General features: G+C 46.2%; 1 long non-coding RNA gene across 1 annotated transcript; it reads right to left on the bottom strand.

The window, feature by feature from the left end:
* Nucleotides 1–478: 478 nt before the first annotated feature.
* Nucleotides 479–12,021, bottom strand: LOC129059264 (uncharacterized). Its single transcript, XR_008525054.1, has 3 exons — nucleotides 11,735–12,021; nucleotides 2,473–2,600; nucleotides 479–726 (listed from the first exon to the last, which is right to left on the bottom strand). It is a non-coding gene; the product is annotated as an uncharacterized LOC129059264 (long non-coding RNA).
* Between the last annotated feature and the right edge of the window lie 3,731 nt (nucleotides 12,022–15,752).

Raw genomic sequence — 15,752 nt, 5'->3', positions numbered from 1 at the left:
GAATGGTGTGAACTTGGGAGGCGGAGCTTGCAGTGAGCCGAGATCGCGCCACTGCACTCCAGCCTGGGTGACAGAGTCTCAGTCTCAAAAAAAAAAAAAAAAAAAAAAAATTAGCTGGGCGTGGTAGCAGGCACCTTTAATCCCAGCTACTTGGGAGGCTGAGGCAGGAGAATCACTTATCACTTGAACCCGAGGGGCGGAGATCGCAGTGAGCCGAGATCACGCCACTTCACTCCAACCTGGGCAAAAGAGCGAAATTCCGTCTCAAAAACAAAAAACTTGTTTCACCTCTTAGAAGCACCTAGGGTGTGAGATAGCTCATGAGCAAAAACTTTAGTTGCCAACCTATAAAATGAAATTCGAAATACCTCCCACACAGGCAAGTAATGGAATTAAATGAGATGACACAGAAAAACACCTGGAACACAGCCGATAATTGATATATTTTAATCTAATTGCACTCAAGGTGTGCCCGAGATGCTCATTACACAGCAAACCACATCATCCCCAACTTAGGAGGCCCAGGACCAGGAGACAGCACTTTAGCAGTGCCCCCTGGTGGTTATGCCGAGAACTACCTTAAGAAGCCCCGGGTTCGTTCTTTCCCCGGTGGTCACTGCTGCCACGCCGACCCAGTGGCCTGGGTTGTTGTTGTACGGATAAATTTACTTTCTTTGCTGAGATGGGCTGGGGAGAAGAATCACTAGCAATTCAGTTTGCAACAACCTAGAAAAGTGGAAGAAAAAAACAACGTGGCTTTGGAAAGAAAGAGTCCTGACATGCTAATATCCCTTACCAGTTTTAATGCATTTAAAGTAAAGGTGGATGTAATGCTATGGTCCAAATGTTTGTGTCCCCCAAAATTAATATGCTAAAATCTTCACCCCCAAGATAATGGTATTAAAAGGTGGGGACTTTGGGAGGTGATTGGGAGCCCTCATGAATGGGATTAATGCCCTTATAAAAGAGGATTGATAGCGATCCCTCAGTCCTTCCGCCGTGCGGAACACGTGGGACGCAGAAAGAAGGTACCATCTACAGACCAGGAAACAGGCCCTAGCCAGACATTGAACCTTCCAGCGCTTTGATCTTGGACTTTCTCAGCCTCTAAAACTGCAAGAAGTAAAGTTCTGTTGCTTAAGAGCAACCCCATCTATGATATTTTGTTATAGCATCCTGAACAGACTAAGACATATAAATATGCCTAAGACCAGCAAAACTTATGGGTTGAAAAAAAAAAAGTTATGGCTGGGTGTGGTGGCTCAAGCGTGTATTCCAAGCACTTTGGGAGGCCAAGGTGGGGAGAATCCCTTGAGGCCAGCAGTTCAAGACCAGCCTGGCCAACATGGTGAAACCCAATCTCTACTAAGAATACAAAAATCAGCCGAGTGTGGTGATGCACGCCTGTAATCTCAGCTACTCAGGAGGCTGAGGCACAAGAATCACTTGAACCTAGGTGGTGGAGGTTGCAGTGAGCCGAGATCGTGCCACTGCACTCCGCCTGGGCAACAGAGCGAGACTCTGTCTCAAAAAAAAAAAACAAAAACAAACAAACAATTGTTACTCTCATGAAGAATTCCATGAAACTAACAGGTTGGTACCCAGTTATTTGGAGTATCATGCTAGCACTAAATTATCATTTTTTTCGTATTGAATCAAAGAGAATAAATGTTCCAATGAATCTGAACAATGAAGGGACAGCTTAGGAGCTGCAGACTTTCCTTTGTAGGTATCACTCAAATCTCATTCTAATGTGGGTAATCCAAGTCCTTCCTTCATTCAAACAACCACACTTTGAATTTCTACATCTCCTTGGATTCACCATAATAATCAGAAACCAAGAGGGTACTAGGGCAGCAAACTGGAACGAGAAGGTGGTAGGACAGGAGTTAGCTGGAGATCAGACATGCAGGACCAGAGACAGCCACCTAAAAGAGAAAATGGGGCTGAAGAACAGAAGAAAGCCTTAATTTCATGTCAACAGGTTGATGACATCACATTCTATTAGCCATTTTAGTCAAGATTAACTGCAAAAAGGTCCTGTCCATGACCTTAGATGCCCTACTTATAGAGGCTGTCCTCACAACTTAGGAGTGCAGAGCTTAGTGACATTTTGGAAATCTCCTAAGGTTTAATCCTTAAAGGAATTACATGCACAAAGAGAAAAAGAGGTATAGCAGGAAGGTCAATGGCCTCAGGTAGTCTGGATGTGTCCACAGGGAGCTAAGACAGTGGCCAAGGCTGGCTGCCAGAGTCAGGGACAGAAGCTTTCTCCCACCCACACCACCAAGAGTTATCTGAGGGCCATGAACTTAAGCCGTAAGAATTATGAGGTCAGCAATATTTCTTTTATGGAACAGGGTGGATATCAGGAAGGTCTGGAAATGAAGCTAGAGCTCACAAATTAGTAGAAGACAAAACTAAACTCTCTTCCAAATGGAAGAGCACCACAGTAAAATCTACCATCCCCACCTGTTTTTCAGGGGAAAGGTACTTTGGAGAAGCGCTCAAGAGATGAGTAGTTTCCACTAAAGCCTCATTCCAGAGCATGTGTAGCAGAGGCTGCACTGCCATCCCCAGGACCGTCCTCTAATTCTTCCCTACAGTGGAAATGGGCCAGAAAAATGACATTTCTCAGTCTCCCTTTCAGGTACCTCCAGCCATTGAGTTATGTATATATTCCTGGGGCTGCCATAACAATGCAGTGACTTAAAACAATTAAATTGTATCGTCTCACAGTTCTGGAGCCTAGAAGTACAAGATCAAGGTGATGGCAGGGCTGTGCTGCCTGTGAAACCCATAAGGAAATCCTTCCTTGACACTTGCTAGCCTTCTGCAGTTTGCAGACAGTCGTTGAGTCCCTTGGCTTGTAGCTGCATCATTCCAATCTCAGCCTCCCTTGTCATGTGGTGTTCTTCCTCTGTGTCTCTGTCCTCACATGCCATCTTCTTACAAGGACACCAGTCATAGTGCACCAGGAGCCCACTTGACACCAGGATGACCTCGTCTTAACTAATTACATCTACAATGACCCTATTTCCAAATAAGGTCACATTCTGAGATACTGGGGATTTAGGACTCAACATATCTTTTTTAGGTCAGGTGGGGCAGACACAATTTAATCTATAACAAGATATAAGCAGAAGTTGTTGATGGAGCTTCCGGAAAAGTTCTTTAAATGGAACTGCCTGTGTTTATAGATGTGCCCTACTTCCCTTATGTACCCTCCTCCTTTCTGTGGCCCTGAAAATAAATACCACCTGGGATAGAAGTGTGACTACTGATCTTCAGCAACCATCTTGCTACCATGAGGCAAACTTGGGAAGAGAAAACATATGCTAAGGATACAAAAAGAGAGAGAGAGAGAAGTAGAAACAGTGGAATCTCTGATAATTGTGGAGTTTCCAGACCACTATGAGTTTTTTTTTTAATTCCATCTTGCTTACATCATTGTTATTTGGGTTTTCCATTATTCACAGCTGAGTTGAATCCTGATTCATGCATGCTGAGGAAAACATCTCCCTCCACAAGTCAGCACCCACAGGAAGAGAAGATGTGAGCGATGGGCAGGATAGCTGCCCAGCTCTCTACCTAGTGCATTGGTAAGCCGCCACCCCACAGTTGCAGGCAACCAGAGCACCAGAGCCTGTGGCAGCCCCACAGTGGTGGCAGCAAAATGAGAGGCACAGATGGTGTTCACCACAGACAGCGCTGAGTGCAGCAGGGGCCGTACCAGTCACTGTTATTTCAGGTTCTCAGTCACAGCTAAATCTACACCACACTATCAGAAAGGAGAGACAGCAGATCTTAATGATAATTCTTTTCCCCTTTGGGGCTCTAGTGCAGGGATCATCCAATGTTTCTGTAGAGGGCCAGGCAGCAAACATTTTAGGTTTCAAGGGCCTTACAGTCTCTGCTGCAACTGCTCAGCTCTGAGGTTCTCCTGCAAGGGCAGCCATAGGCAACGTACAAATGACTGGCCACAGCGCTTGCTACGATTCAAATGTGTCTCCTCCAAAATTCAGGTGTTGCCAATGTGAAGGAATTCAGAGGTGAGGCCTTTAAGAGATGATTAGGCTATGGGGGCTCCTCCTCCTTAGGTGGGATTAAGACCCTCATAAAAGAAGCTTCCGAGAGCATTTGGCCAGCTTACACTTCTGCAAGGAGAGCCGGGTGAGGACACGGCCTTTGTTCCTCTTGCCCTTCCACCTTGCAACACGGGACACTCAACAAGAAGTCCATCACCAGACACCAGATGCAGGCATGTTCATCTTGGACTCCCCAGCCTCCAGAACGGTGAGAAATACATTTCTATTCTTTATACATTACCTAGTCCCCGTTATTTTGTTCTTGCAGCACACAAGAGTGGACTAAAATAGCTGTGTTCCAACACAACTTTACTCACAAAAACAGGCAGTGTTCTGCATTCGACCTACGGGCCAAAAGTCGCTGACCTCAGCTCCAGGACATTCCTCTAACTCATTTACACTGGTGTTGATTCAGAGCACTGAAGATAATGCTGATTTGTTCTATGTGCTCTGACTAACCTGTAATAAAAGTCTTATTTGAGTTGGTGGCAGTAGAGCCGGCCCTGGGGCCGTGGGTCAGAGCAAGCTTAAACACAAACTGCTTTCATCCTGGTGAGCTGCGCATACCCCTCCCCATTTTAAATCTTGCCCTGGGCACTCCATTATATATCAGATATAATTACTATAGTGAAAACATTATCAGAAATCTGCTACATCTTAGTTTTTGTGATTTTAGCCTTATTCAAGCCAATCCAAACATTGAATTGAATGGAACCAATCCAAACATTGAAACTTTGGAACCGTGTGAAAATATCAGCTCACAGCTCCACTAAACGCGTATGCAACAGCATAGGCTGGCAGTTAGCCAACAGTGACCCACAGATCAAATCTGGCCTGTTTTTGTAAATAAAGTTTTATTGAAACCCAGCACATTCATTCATTCACACAGTGCACATTCCTGCTCGTATACTACATTGGCAGAGTTGGATAGCTGCAGCAGAGACCATATGGCCAGCAAAACCCAAAATATTTACTCTCTGGCCCTTTGCAGAAGCAGCTTGCTGAAGCCAGGCCTAGGCAATTGTCAGGCTGGGAGCCAGTCTTGCCAGCAACGCCAGCCCTGCTGTCCGTGCCCACCACCCTGGGATCCCAGTCTGCAGACCCCTCATAGTCATTCATGTGGGAAACCACAGCCAGCCCCTCAATTCTCTTCCTCAAAGAGTCAACCTACCCGTGCATCCAACCCTCAGAGACAGCCCACCAGGTGTCCCCAGAGGACCCCACTAAATAAAAACTTTCCTTCTTGTGCTACTCGGCACTGTGTATGCATCTGGGCATTTTCTGGAGTATTGTTTGCTCACTATAAGAGCAGCAATGCATGACTGGGGACCTATTGAGACGCACAAAGATGAAAAGTTCCTCTCCAGAGAGGCTATGGAGGAATTAGACTCCTGTTGCTTACACTGTGGCAGGGGATGCGCGTGGCATGCTGACATGTGTTTTCTGTGCAGCTCAAGTGAGTCTCGGCACCTCCAGGGTTTAGTGAGATGGCCCGTCTGGGGTCTCTCTGCATGAGAAATGGAAAAGCTCTAGAAAAACCACTCCCACTCACAGAAGCGAGGCCAGGGAGCAAAAGTAAGGTTTATGGGTTGGGACGAAAGGGAAGCATGATTTTGTGTGAAGATGGTCTCTGTAACTTGGTGTCCTTTAACACAGCCCCCTGTGGACTCATACCTGAGTCCTGGCTGGAGGACTGCAGAAAAGGCAGGTGAAATAGAAATGAGCTGTCTTATCGGAACCTCTGTACAACGATGAGAGCATAAGGCAGCAGCTCTGAAGGATTTCTGCTGAAAGAGGATGCCATCAACAAGGAAAGAGACAGCCCGCTCAGAGAAGATATTTCTGTTGTATAAAACGAGGGATTCATGTCTAGAATAAACAGAGCATCTAAAATTAATAAATCTTTTACAAAAAGTTAGTAGATGGTTTGCAAAAGAGGAAGTGCCAACACCCAACATGCAGAGATGCTAAAAGTCACTAGCAATGAACAGAAAAAAATCAAAATGAAAATCCCACATCAGAATGGCACACAGGGGATGGCAGGCCCCTCCCTGCCGCAGGAGAGGATATCGGGGGACTGGACACTTCTGTGCTGTTGTCGGGCTGTAAGTGCGCCCTGGAAAGCAATCTGCAGGACCCCGTGAAGCTAAGTTTGCACACGCCCATTACTCAGACCCACTCCCAGGGACCATCTGGAGATTCTGTCACATGAGTCCAAGGGTCCATGCACAAGGATGCCCATTGAGGATGTAGAGGAAGAGGCCACCTAAGTGGTCACCACTAGAGAAGTGGCTGCATAGGATGTGGTAGCACCCTCCAGAATACATATAGGTGGGAAGAGGCAGTGGGCTGGATGAATGGATAGTGCCAGGGATAGAGCCCAGACAGATGGTGCTTAAGGGAAGAGTATGAGTGCCCAGGACACCATTCCAGTAGGCATCCACAGTCCATGGCGGGCTGTGTTAAGCACACATGGGCACAAGTGCACACACACAAGTCTACACATTCTACACAGATCCCATCTTCGTGCAAGTCCCCAGAGACACTGTCTGAGATGGCATTTGGGTGTGTGTGATGCGCTGAGGGAAGCTTCCAGGAGAAGGGAGGTAAGCAAGGGACCCAGAAAAGGGCGCGGCTGCAGCTCAGCGAGAACAAGGATTTGGAGAAAGTCTAGAAAGATCCCCTGGAGCTCTGACACATCCCAGCTTGGACTTCGCCTTGAGGCAAGGGACTGGCCTTTTGTCCCCTCTATCAGACAAGCACTGGCTCAGAGATTCCCCCCGCCCCACCCAGCGGTGTGCAAAGTCTCAGCCAGGCAGCTCCCTTCAGCAAGAGTGGCCATCACCATCCCCAGCCTCCGCAGCTATGAGCTGTCTGCAGCCAACGCTCAGGGCTGCAGAGTGTCAGGTTCACCACCTGGCAAGGGGGTCCAGGTGGGGCTCCATTCCCATCTCCCGCAGGTACAAACACTTGTTGATTATGTTCCAGTAGGTACCGATGGAGGATGGGGACACGGACAGGGGGCCGCAAGGAAGGACAAAACTACAGAAAAGGTAGCGGGAGCAGCATCTCAGAGGGCTAATGGGGATGTGCCAGGGACAGGAATGCGATTAAGTCGACGCTTAACCTAAGCACCTCCTTTGTAACTTGTACAAAAGAGGAAGGCACACACGGGGACGGACCCCAGAGCTTGCAGCGTGTCCGGGAATCTGATAGAAACGAGGATGGACCCCTGCCCCCTGCTGGCAGGCAGCGCAGTGCACTGTGCAGGCGGGGAAGAGGCAGTGGCTCTGGCCCTGGTTTGTTTGTGAACAAAGAGTCCAAAGAATTCAAATCCCCTCTCTGCAAAGTAGAGTAACTATAGCCACAAAACAACTGATCACAGAGTGACTAGAACCGCAAAGCAGGGAGAATTCTAAGCTTCCCTCTGTGTCATCGGCAGGGCAAAGGCAGAGGGAGATGAAACACAGGCAGAGCGGCCGCGCTGTAGGAGAGGAAGGCTGGAAACAGCAAACCCCAAATTTTTGGGAACCACAAATGAGGAGTCCAGGGCTCTCGTACAAAAATAGATTGCTGCACAACAGAGGGAAGAATTCAAATAGAAACGACTCACGTGTGTGTCAGGGTGGGGCTATCTCAGCTTTTGTGTGGGAAGCCACTGCAGCTGATGGTGGCTCTGCCTTGCCCAAGTAAAGGAGAAAGCACTCAGCAAGCCTGAGGCCACACACGCATGTGCTCTGGTGCATGTATGCAGGCACACATATGTACATGACTGCATATGCACACATACATGCAGTGACAGGTGCAGGCACACACATGTGAGAATTTTCTTCTCTTAGTCAAGCTTTGCCTCTTCTGCCTAATGGAATGGCTTTTGGGACCCCTCCGTCTCAAAAACATCTCCAGATAAACAATTCCTTAGGCTTCTACCCACAACTGTTCACTCCTAAGAGCTTAGACACAGGCCAGGAGACTGGGCCCAGGAATCCACCTTTGAAAACACCACATCAGATTCTTCATCTCCTACCAACTCCCAACCCAGCACATGCACTCCTTACATTCTCTGCCCAGCTTCAAAAATCCCACATGCAAACAAATGTCTGCGGACCTCTGGTGTGCCTGTCCTCTCAGCCGTCAGGCCTGCCCCGACCCGACAAGATCCCATTAATCCACAGAGCTTAGGCCAGTAAGTCTCAAAATGCAGCAGCAGCACCTGGGAGCTGGTTAGAAATGCCAGTTCTCGGGACGAGACTCTGTTTAAACGCCCCCAGGAAGCGGCGTTTAAACAAACTCTCCACATGCACATTAAAGATTAAGAATCCCTGCCTTAGGCCATGCCTTACCCAGCAAAGGAGAGGGCCACTAAGCACATAGGCCCTACCCTCAGGGAGTTCCAATCTGATGATGATAGGTCAGCCTCCCTAGACGCCAAACCTGAGCCAGGACTCGGAGGCACAGAGAGGATGGAGCACTGTACCCACTGGAGGGGAGGGGTGGCCAGGACCCTCAGCCTGACCCCACAGAGAGCTCAGGAACAAGGAACTGCATCCCATTTGCACAAGGAGAGCAGCCTTTGTCCCATGCCAGCCTGTCATTGGCTGTGGGCTGCCCACCCCACCAGGGGTGCCACGAAGCCTCCTGGGTGAGGCAGCCCCCGTTCCACAGGGGAAACTTCTTAAAGAGGACAGCCGTCTGAGCTGTCAGCAGCCCAGACTCACAACAGCTGGGGACACCAGCCCAGGAAAGGGGACCTAGGAGGGGTCCACCCTCTATTTGGCAGCCTCTGGATCCCTGCAATGTCTCAAGCCTTTAGAGTATCTGACCCTAGGACTGAGTGCAGAGAAATGGTTCAGGATTGAGGTTCCTGACTGTTTCCTGGGGCTGCTGGAACAAAGTCGCACTAAAGAAACAAACATTTCTGTTTAAAACAAGAGAAACTTATTCTCTGTTAGTTCTGGAGGTCAGAAGTCCAATGTCAAAGTGTCAGGAGAGCCACACGTCTCCAAAGGCTCCGGGAAGGATCCTCCCTGCCTCTTCGCTCCTGGCAGCTCCCAGCAGTCCCTGGTGTCCCTTGGCTGGTAGATGCCTCACTGCCAGCTCTGCCTCCATCATTGCGTGACTTTCTCCCTGTGAGTCTGGGTCTCTGTGTGTCCTCTCCTTTTTTTATAAGGACACCAGTCATTAAGTGCAGGTAACACCCTAATCCAGCTGGATCTCATCTTGATCCTTAACTAATGACTTCTGCAAAGACTGTTTCCAAACAAGGCACATTCACTGCCACCAGGGGCTAGAATTTCAACATATCTTTATGGCGGACCATTCAACCCACAGTGCTGAGGAGGAATTAGGAGTCCCACAGGGGCCACCACAGCCTAGGCCCAACACTGAGGGAACTCAGTGTTGGTTTATTGACAAGAAGCTACTGAAATAAAACACTAAAGCCAACTTTCAGAGGCTAAAAGAACAACGACCACCTGGGGCCAACTGGCCTAAAAAAAAGCACAGTCAAGCTGGAAGGGACAGTTCCTTCTACTAGCTGCACTTCTCAGTAGCGTTGGTGGAGTTTGGCTCCACAAAGGTATCAAGCAACATGCAAACACCACAGCAATGGCCATCCCACATGGGGAGCAAGACTGGAGGCGCTTCTGTGGTTGGAGGAGTAGCTGTGGCTCACTGAGCCAGATCCTGTTGTGAAATAGTACCAAGTGGCTTTCCTTCTCTGGAACTCTTTTCCTTGTCTCTTTGCCCTGCGGTGCTTCCTCCACTAAAGCAAAACTGCAAGGCTGAGGCCTGTGGCAGCAGGGAAGAGCTGACCCAATGAGGTAGCAAGTACATGTATTTAAACTCTGGAACTTGGACCTTTGGAGTGAATTTCTGGCAATTGAGACAGGGTCTTAAAGACCTTGATTTTCATTTATAAAATCCAGACAGGTGAGAGGAAAAAGATCTTTGGTTGTATTTCAAGAAACATCAAGAGCCAGCCGGGAGGGTCCCAGAGCAAAGAGCTCAACAAACCATGGCACATGGTGAGGACAATAGCCCTCCTGGGTGGGAGCTGCAGATCTCATAGGAGGGAAGTAAGCGAGGTGAGAGGAGGGGGAGGCCTGCACCCTCCCTTGAGATCACACCCAGCAGGTTTGAGGGCTCGAGGGTCCAAGAGCAGAACTGACTTGCCTGAATATCCAGGAGGAAGCTGCCTCCTGAGCCACATATGGTGGTGTATTATATTAGGCAGGCCCTCCAGAGAAACAGATAGGGGATATACACACACAGAGATGACTGACAGATAGATAGAGAGATAGATAGATGATAGATAGATAGATAGATAGACAGACAGATAGATAGATAGATAATACGGTATTGACTCATTCAATCGTGGAGACTGAGAAGTCCCATTATATGCCACCTACAGCTAGAGACCCAGGAGTCAATGGTATAGGTCAAGGCCTGAGAAGTGCAGAGCTGGTGCTGTGATTTCCAATTCAAGTCTGAAGGCTGAGAACCATGAGTGCTGAGGATGGAAGATCAAACTCCCAGTTCAAGCAGTCAGAAGGAGACACAGAGAAAGAACCCTCCCTTCCTCTACCTTTTTATTCTACTCAGGCCTGCAACAGATTGGGTGGCCTGCACCCACATTGGAGAGGGCCATCTGCTTGGCTCAGTCCACCAATTCAAATGCTAATCTCTTCCGGAAACACCCTCACAGACTGTGGAGAAAGAATGTTTGGTGAGATATCTGGACGTCCCTCGGCCCAATCAAGTTGTCACATAAAATTAACCATCACAGTTGGTTCCTATAATGCAGAAATGGGAGCAGAGCTGATTTAGGCGGACAGGATGTGGAAACCCAGAAGTCCCCAAATGTTGGATTCGAATGCCAAAGGGAGCTGAGAATTGAGGGCTGGTGTGCCTGGTAGGGAGGTGACCATGATGTGAGGCCAGGGACTATGTGGGCAGCCCAAGCTAGGAACTAAACAAAGTCATGGCTGAATCTGCAGAAGCTGAGCTAAGAACTGGGTGGGGACAGAGCCAACAAGGATGAGTGCCCGGCTCTCCTGGACCAATTACAGCCTGTTGCCCACTGGCCAGAGGTCAACTCCCAGACCAGACATTTGCCTCCTTGCCATGTTTGCTAGAACACAGATCACCCTAGGGAAAACGAAAGGAGTAGAGGAACTTGGAATCCTAAAGTAATTGAAAGATACAGAGCTTTAAACCAGGACTGACAGAATTGCCTGGAATTGGCAAGATTAAGTTCCCTACCATTAGCAGAAATGAGGGTTTGTGAGATAAATTAAGCTCAATTACAAAACGATAAAGAAAGTTACATTTCTGCACACCGGAGTTTTATGGTTGTGAAATTTGTACCTACCATACAAAAACTGTAATTGCAGTTCAAGGCAATGTGTGATATATGCCATATCAATTGCAGTGTTTTATGATTTCAAGAAAAGGAGCAAGTGTGCCTACTGGAGTTTTACGACCTGCTCTGTTTATTGTTCAGCCTCTCCATCTTATAGATTACCTGACACCTTTCCTCAAACATAACTTCCCATAACTGTATTAGTTATGATTCTTTCTGCTGCAAGTGACAAAACTCTAACTCAAATCAGATTAAGAAAAGAAAAAAGAATTTGTTAACTCACAAAACTAAAGAATCCAGAGAGAGCTCCAGTTTCAGGTACAGCTTGATCTAGGGCTCAAATGACTTCACTGGGCTGGAGCTCCTGTCTAAATTTCTCAACTATGCTTTCCTGGTGTTCAGTTCATGCACAGGACTCGTGTGTTGACAAACTATCTGCCATAATTCCAGCCCCATGATCCTTTCACATTCATACCAACAGGAAAGGAGAATATGTTTCACTGACAGTTCCAACAAAAGCATGAGAACTCAATCTTCTTAGCTGTCATGGGCAGGATTCATATCATCTGACCATCAGGAAGTCAATCACTCTGGCAGATGTATGGAACGTGCTGATTGGCTTAAACATGGAGTCAGTTTTACCCACAATGCATCCCTGGAGAATTGTGGAGCAGTGGATCCCCATGGGGCAAGGAGAAGATGTTGGTGGGAAAAACAACAAATGTCCAGCATTCTCTCTCACATTCTGGCACACAGTATGGTTACTTTTCCTTCCAAGACAGACAATTCCTAGGCTTGGGATATGCTCCATTTGTTTTCCCATCACGGAGCTATGTAAAGACTCTGATGGGCTCCTAGGATTAATGTCACTGCCTGTGTGTAATAGAAACCAATGCAAGTTACCTTCAGAGGAACAAAACAAAAAGAGAGGAAAAGAGGACATACTGTCAAGCCACAGAGGAGTCTCACAGATCCTAAGAACAGGTTTGCATCAAGCCTCAGGAAGAGATGGAAACATGCCCTGTAAAACCACAGGGACCTGGGAAATACCCTTTCTGTTTTCTGTCTCTTGTTCCTTCTGCATGGCTTTGGGGCTCAGAAAACAATACCCCAACATGAAGGCCTCAGAAGCAAAGTTTTTCTCTGACCTCCTCCTACCACCCTGTCTCTGAGACTCAGTTTCCCTGGAGGCTAGCCATAGGAACTAGAATCCCTCTTCCCCAAGGCAAATCATAGAAACCACAGCCTCCTGTCCTGAAAGCTATCCATAAAACCTAAAGTTATTACACTAGCTTTCCCTTTGCCGTTCTGAATAAAAACTGGCCATAAAGAAAATTATCTGACCTACCTTGTCTGACTGTAGATCATAAGATGCCTATTCCACAGAAGGTCCTACCCCATCCCCAGAAGGAAGAAACAGTGTGGAGAGAGGCTGAGAAGACTCTAGACAGACAGGCTTTGTTGGGTTTTCCCACTCAGACTATTCGCATTAGGTCATACCCTTTTTCTCCAATCGTATTTCTACATGGCTGTTCATACTTTGTTGAACCTAAACATAAAAATGGACAATTTCTCCTAAAGGGGGCCTCATTCTGAAGGGTCCCATGTACACACATTAAGTCAATATATATGCCTTTTCTCCTATTCATCTTTCTTTTGTGAATTAATTTTTCAGTGAACCTTCCAGGGGCCAAGGGAAACCTACCCCTTGGACCCTATAATGTCTATGCCAGTCTTTTCTCTCGTTTTAGTCAGAGCTTCCTCTGCTTCTCTGTCTACATGGTGGAACATGGCTGCCTCATGGCTCCAGACATTGAGGTAATGAACATTTGGTAGCTTGAGATTGTCTCTTACTTTTGCTTTCCCTATTTTTCTAAATCCTTGACTTTTACCTCTAGCTCTGGGTGAGCCACAGTCAGAGCATCACATTTTCCCACCTATGGGGAGTGGTTCGGCTATAGGCATGTGATTCAATCAGAGTCAGTGATACTCAAAGAGACTCTTGCTAGGACTTTGGGTAATGAAGGATGCACTCTTCCCCTTGGACTCAAACTTGGGAGTTGTAAACTGGAGCTTCTGTAGCCTTCTTCACACCACAATCTGAGATTGCACCAACCCAGAAGAAACAGTCAGGAAATGGAAAAAGAATCTTAGTCCTGTTGCAATTTTTAGATCTTTGGATCAATCTAAACCTCTGCTGAGTTTTACGTTTAGAATTTTCAGTCATGGAGTCAATAAATCCTCTTCTGTTTAAGCCACTTAGACTGGATGTCAGCCACTTGCACCTGAAATAATTCTAATATACCATGTTGATATGTTGCCATTTAAGTAACACATAGTATTTCTTGGTGAAAATCCAAGTTCCCAGGAAAAAGAATCTACCTGGCCCAGTATGGGTCACGTGTCAATACTGAGTCCAACCAACTGTGGCCAAGGAGGTTTGTGTGAGCAGGAGGAAGGGGCATCACTCAGAGCCAGGAGACATACTGCCATATGCAATTTATCCCAGTGTGTTTGATGCTTAGATGCCTTTCCTGATCCTGGAGTGAAAACAATAATTCCACCTACTTGTTTTATATTCTTAGTATGTTGATGCATCTCACTACATCTAAGACTAACAATGTAATATATTGGGCTGTACACGACATTTCTCTTTGAGGGTACCTCCACTAGCAGAGAATACGGTTGTCATTTTTCTAAGAGTTGCCATGCTTCACTCTGAGTCATCAGCATATTCTCCACCAGTGTCCCTGGCTGCAGTAGTTTTCTCTTTGCTGAGGAAGCTTCACAATTAGCACATGATGGGGACAATGTACAACTAAATACTGGTGGAGGAGTGATGTACATCAGCCTTAACACTGTAGAGGAACTGGAGACCATCTTCCTCAAGTCTACTCCTCCCAATATATGTCTAGTGTGCAGAGTATACCTTTCAGCAGCCAACTTCCAAACACAGCCAACAATGAGCAAATTCTTAAATCCTTCAGAAGTCTTTATAGGTTAATTGGATTTATTTCTTATCTTGTGTTATAAACTGAATGTTTGTGCCCCCCTTAAACTCATATAATGAAGCCTTAAACCCTATTGTGATGATATTTGGAGGGGGATCTTTGGGAGGTAATTAGGTTTAGATGAGGTCATGAGGGTAGGGCTCCCATGATGGGCTTAGTGTCCTAATAATAAGAAGAGACCAGAACACTGTCTGCATCATGCGAGGACACAGTAAGAAGGCAGCTCTCTGAAAGCCAGGAAGAGGGCCCTCAACAGACACTGACCATGCTGGCACCCTGTTGTTAGACTTCTGGCTTCCAAAAGGTAAGAAATAAACATCTGTTGATTAAGTCACGAGTTTATAGTATTTTGTAATAGCAGCCTGAGCAGACTAAGATGTCTTGACCTAAAAAGTTGGATGAAGAGTCATCCAGGAAATGAGGAAGAAGGAAGCCTTTATCTTCATGTAGATATTTGAGTCCAATGTGGATGTAAATCTATTCTTATATACGTGGGAAAGTTTTTCTCAGACACAGCTTGCATTCAAAGGTTATTTACATCATCAAAATGCTTTCAGACTTGCAAATTAGTGAGGATTGCGGCAGTACTCATGTAAACAGGGAACAGGTGCAGGATGCTGTGAGCAATAACCAGAAGCAAGTGGCTGTGCAATATTGAGTGACAAGAGGGGAATAAAATGAAACAGAAGAAAGCCATTTATTGAATAGTATGTGTATCCAATTACTATGTGTATCAATCAGGGTTCAATCGAAGAAGCAGAACCCAGGAGCTATATAGGCATATATACATGTATATAATATGTATGTGAGGGTATCTATTATATGTTACATATTATATATAGTATCTTGTCATATATATTTTAAATTATATGTTGCAGTATAGTTTATAATTGAATATTGTATATTAGGCATTATATATAATATAAAGAGGGTTTTTAAAATTTTTCATTTTCTTGGGTACCATAGCAGGTGTATATAGTTATGGGGTCATGAGATATTTTGATACAGGCATACAATGCATAATAATCACATTAGGGTAAGTGGAGTATCCATCACCTCAAGCATTTATCCTTTCTTTGTGTTATAAAAATCCAGTTATACTCTTTTAGTTATTTTTAAATGTACAATAAATTATTGCTGACTGTAGTCACCCTGCTGTGTTATCAAATACTAGGTCTTATTCATTCTATCTAACTATATCTCTGTACACATTAATCGTCCCCCTTTTCATGCTCCACTTCTGGTAGCCATTGTTCTACTCTACCTCCATGAGTCAACTGCTTTAATTTT

This window comes from Pongo abelii, chromosome 4, assembly GCF_028885655.2.
Source record: "Pongo abelii isolate AG06213 chromosome 4, NHGRI_mPonAbe1-v2.0_pri, whole genome shotgun sequence".
Taxonomy (NCBI): Eukaryota; Metazoa; Chordata; class Mammalia; order Primates; family Hominidae; genus Pongo; species Pongo abelii.
Note: the sequence above shows the minus strand (reverse complement) of the source record. Positions and strands in the feature narration are given on the sequence as shown.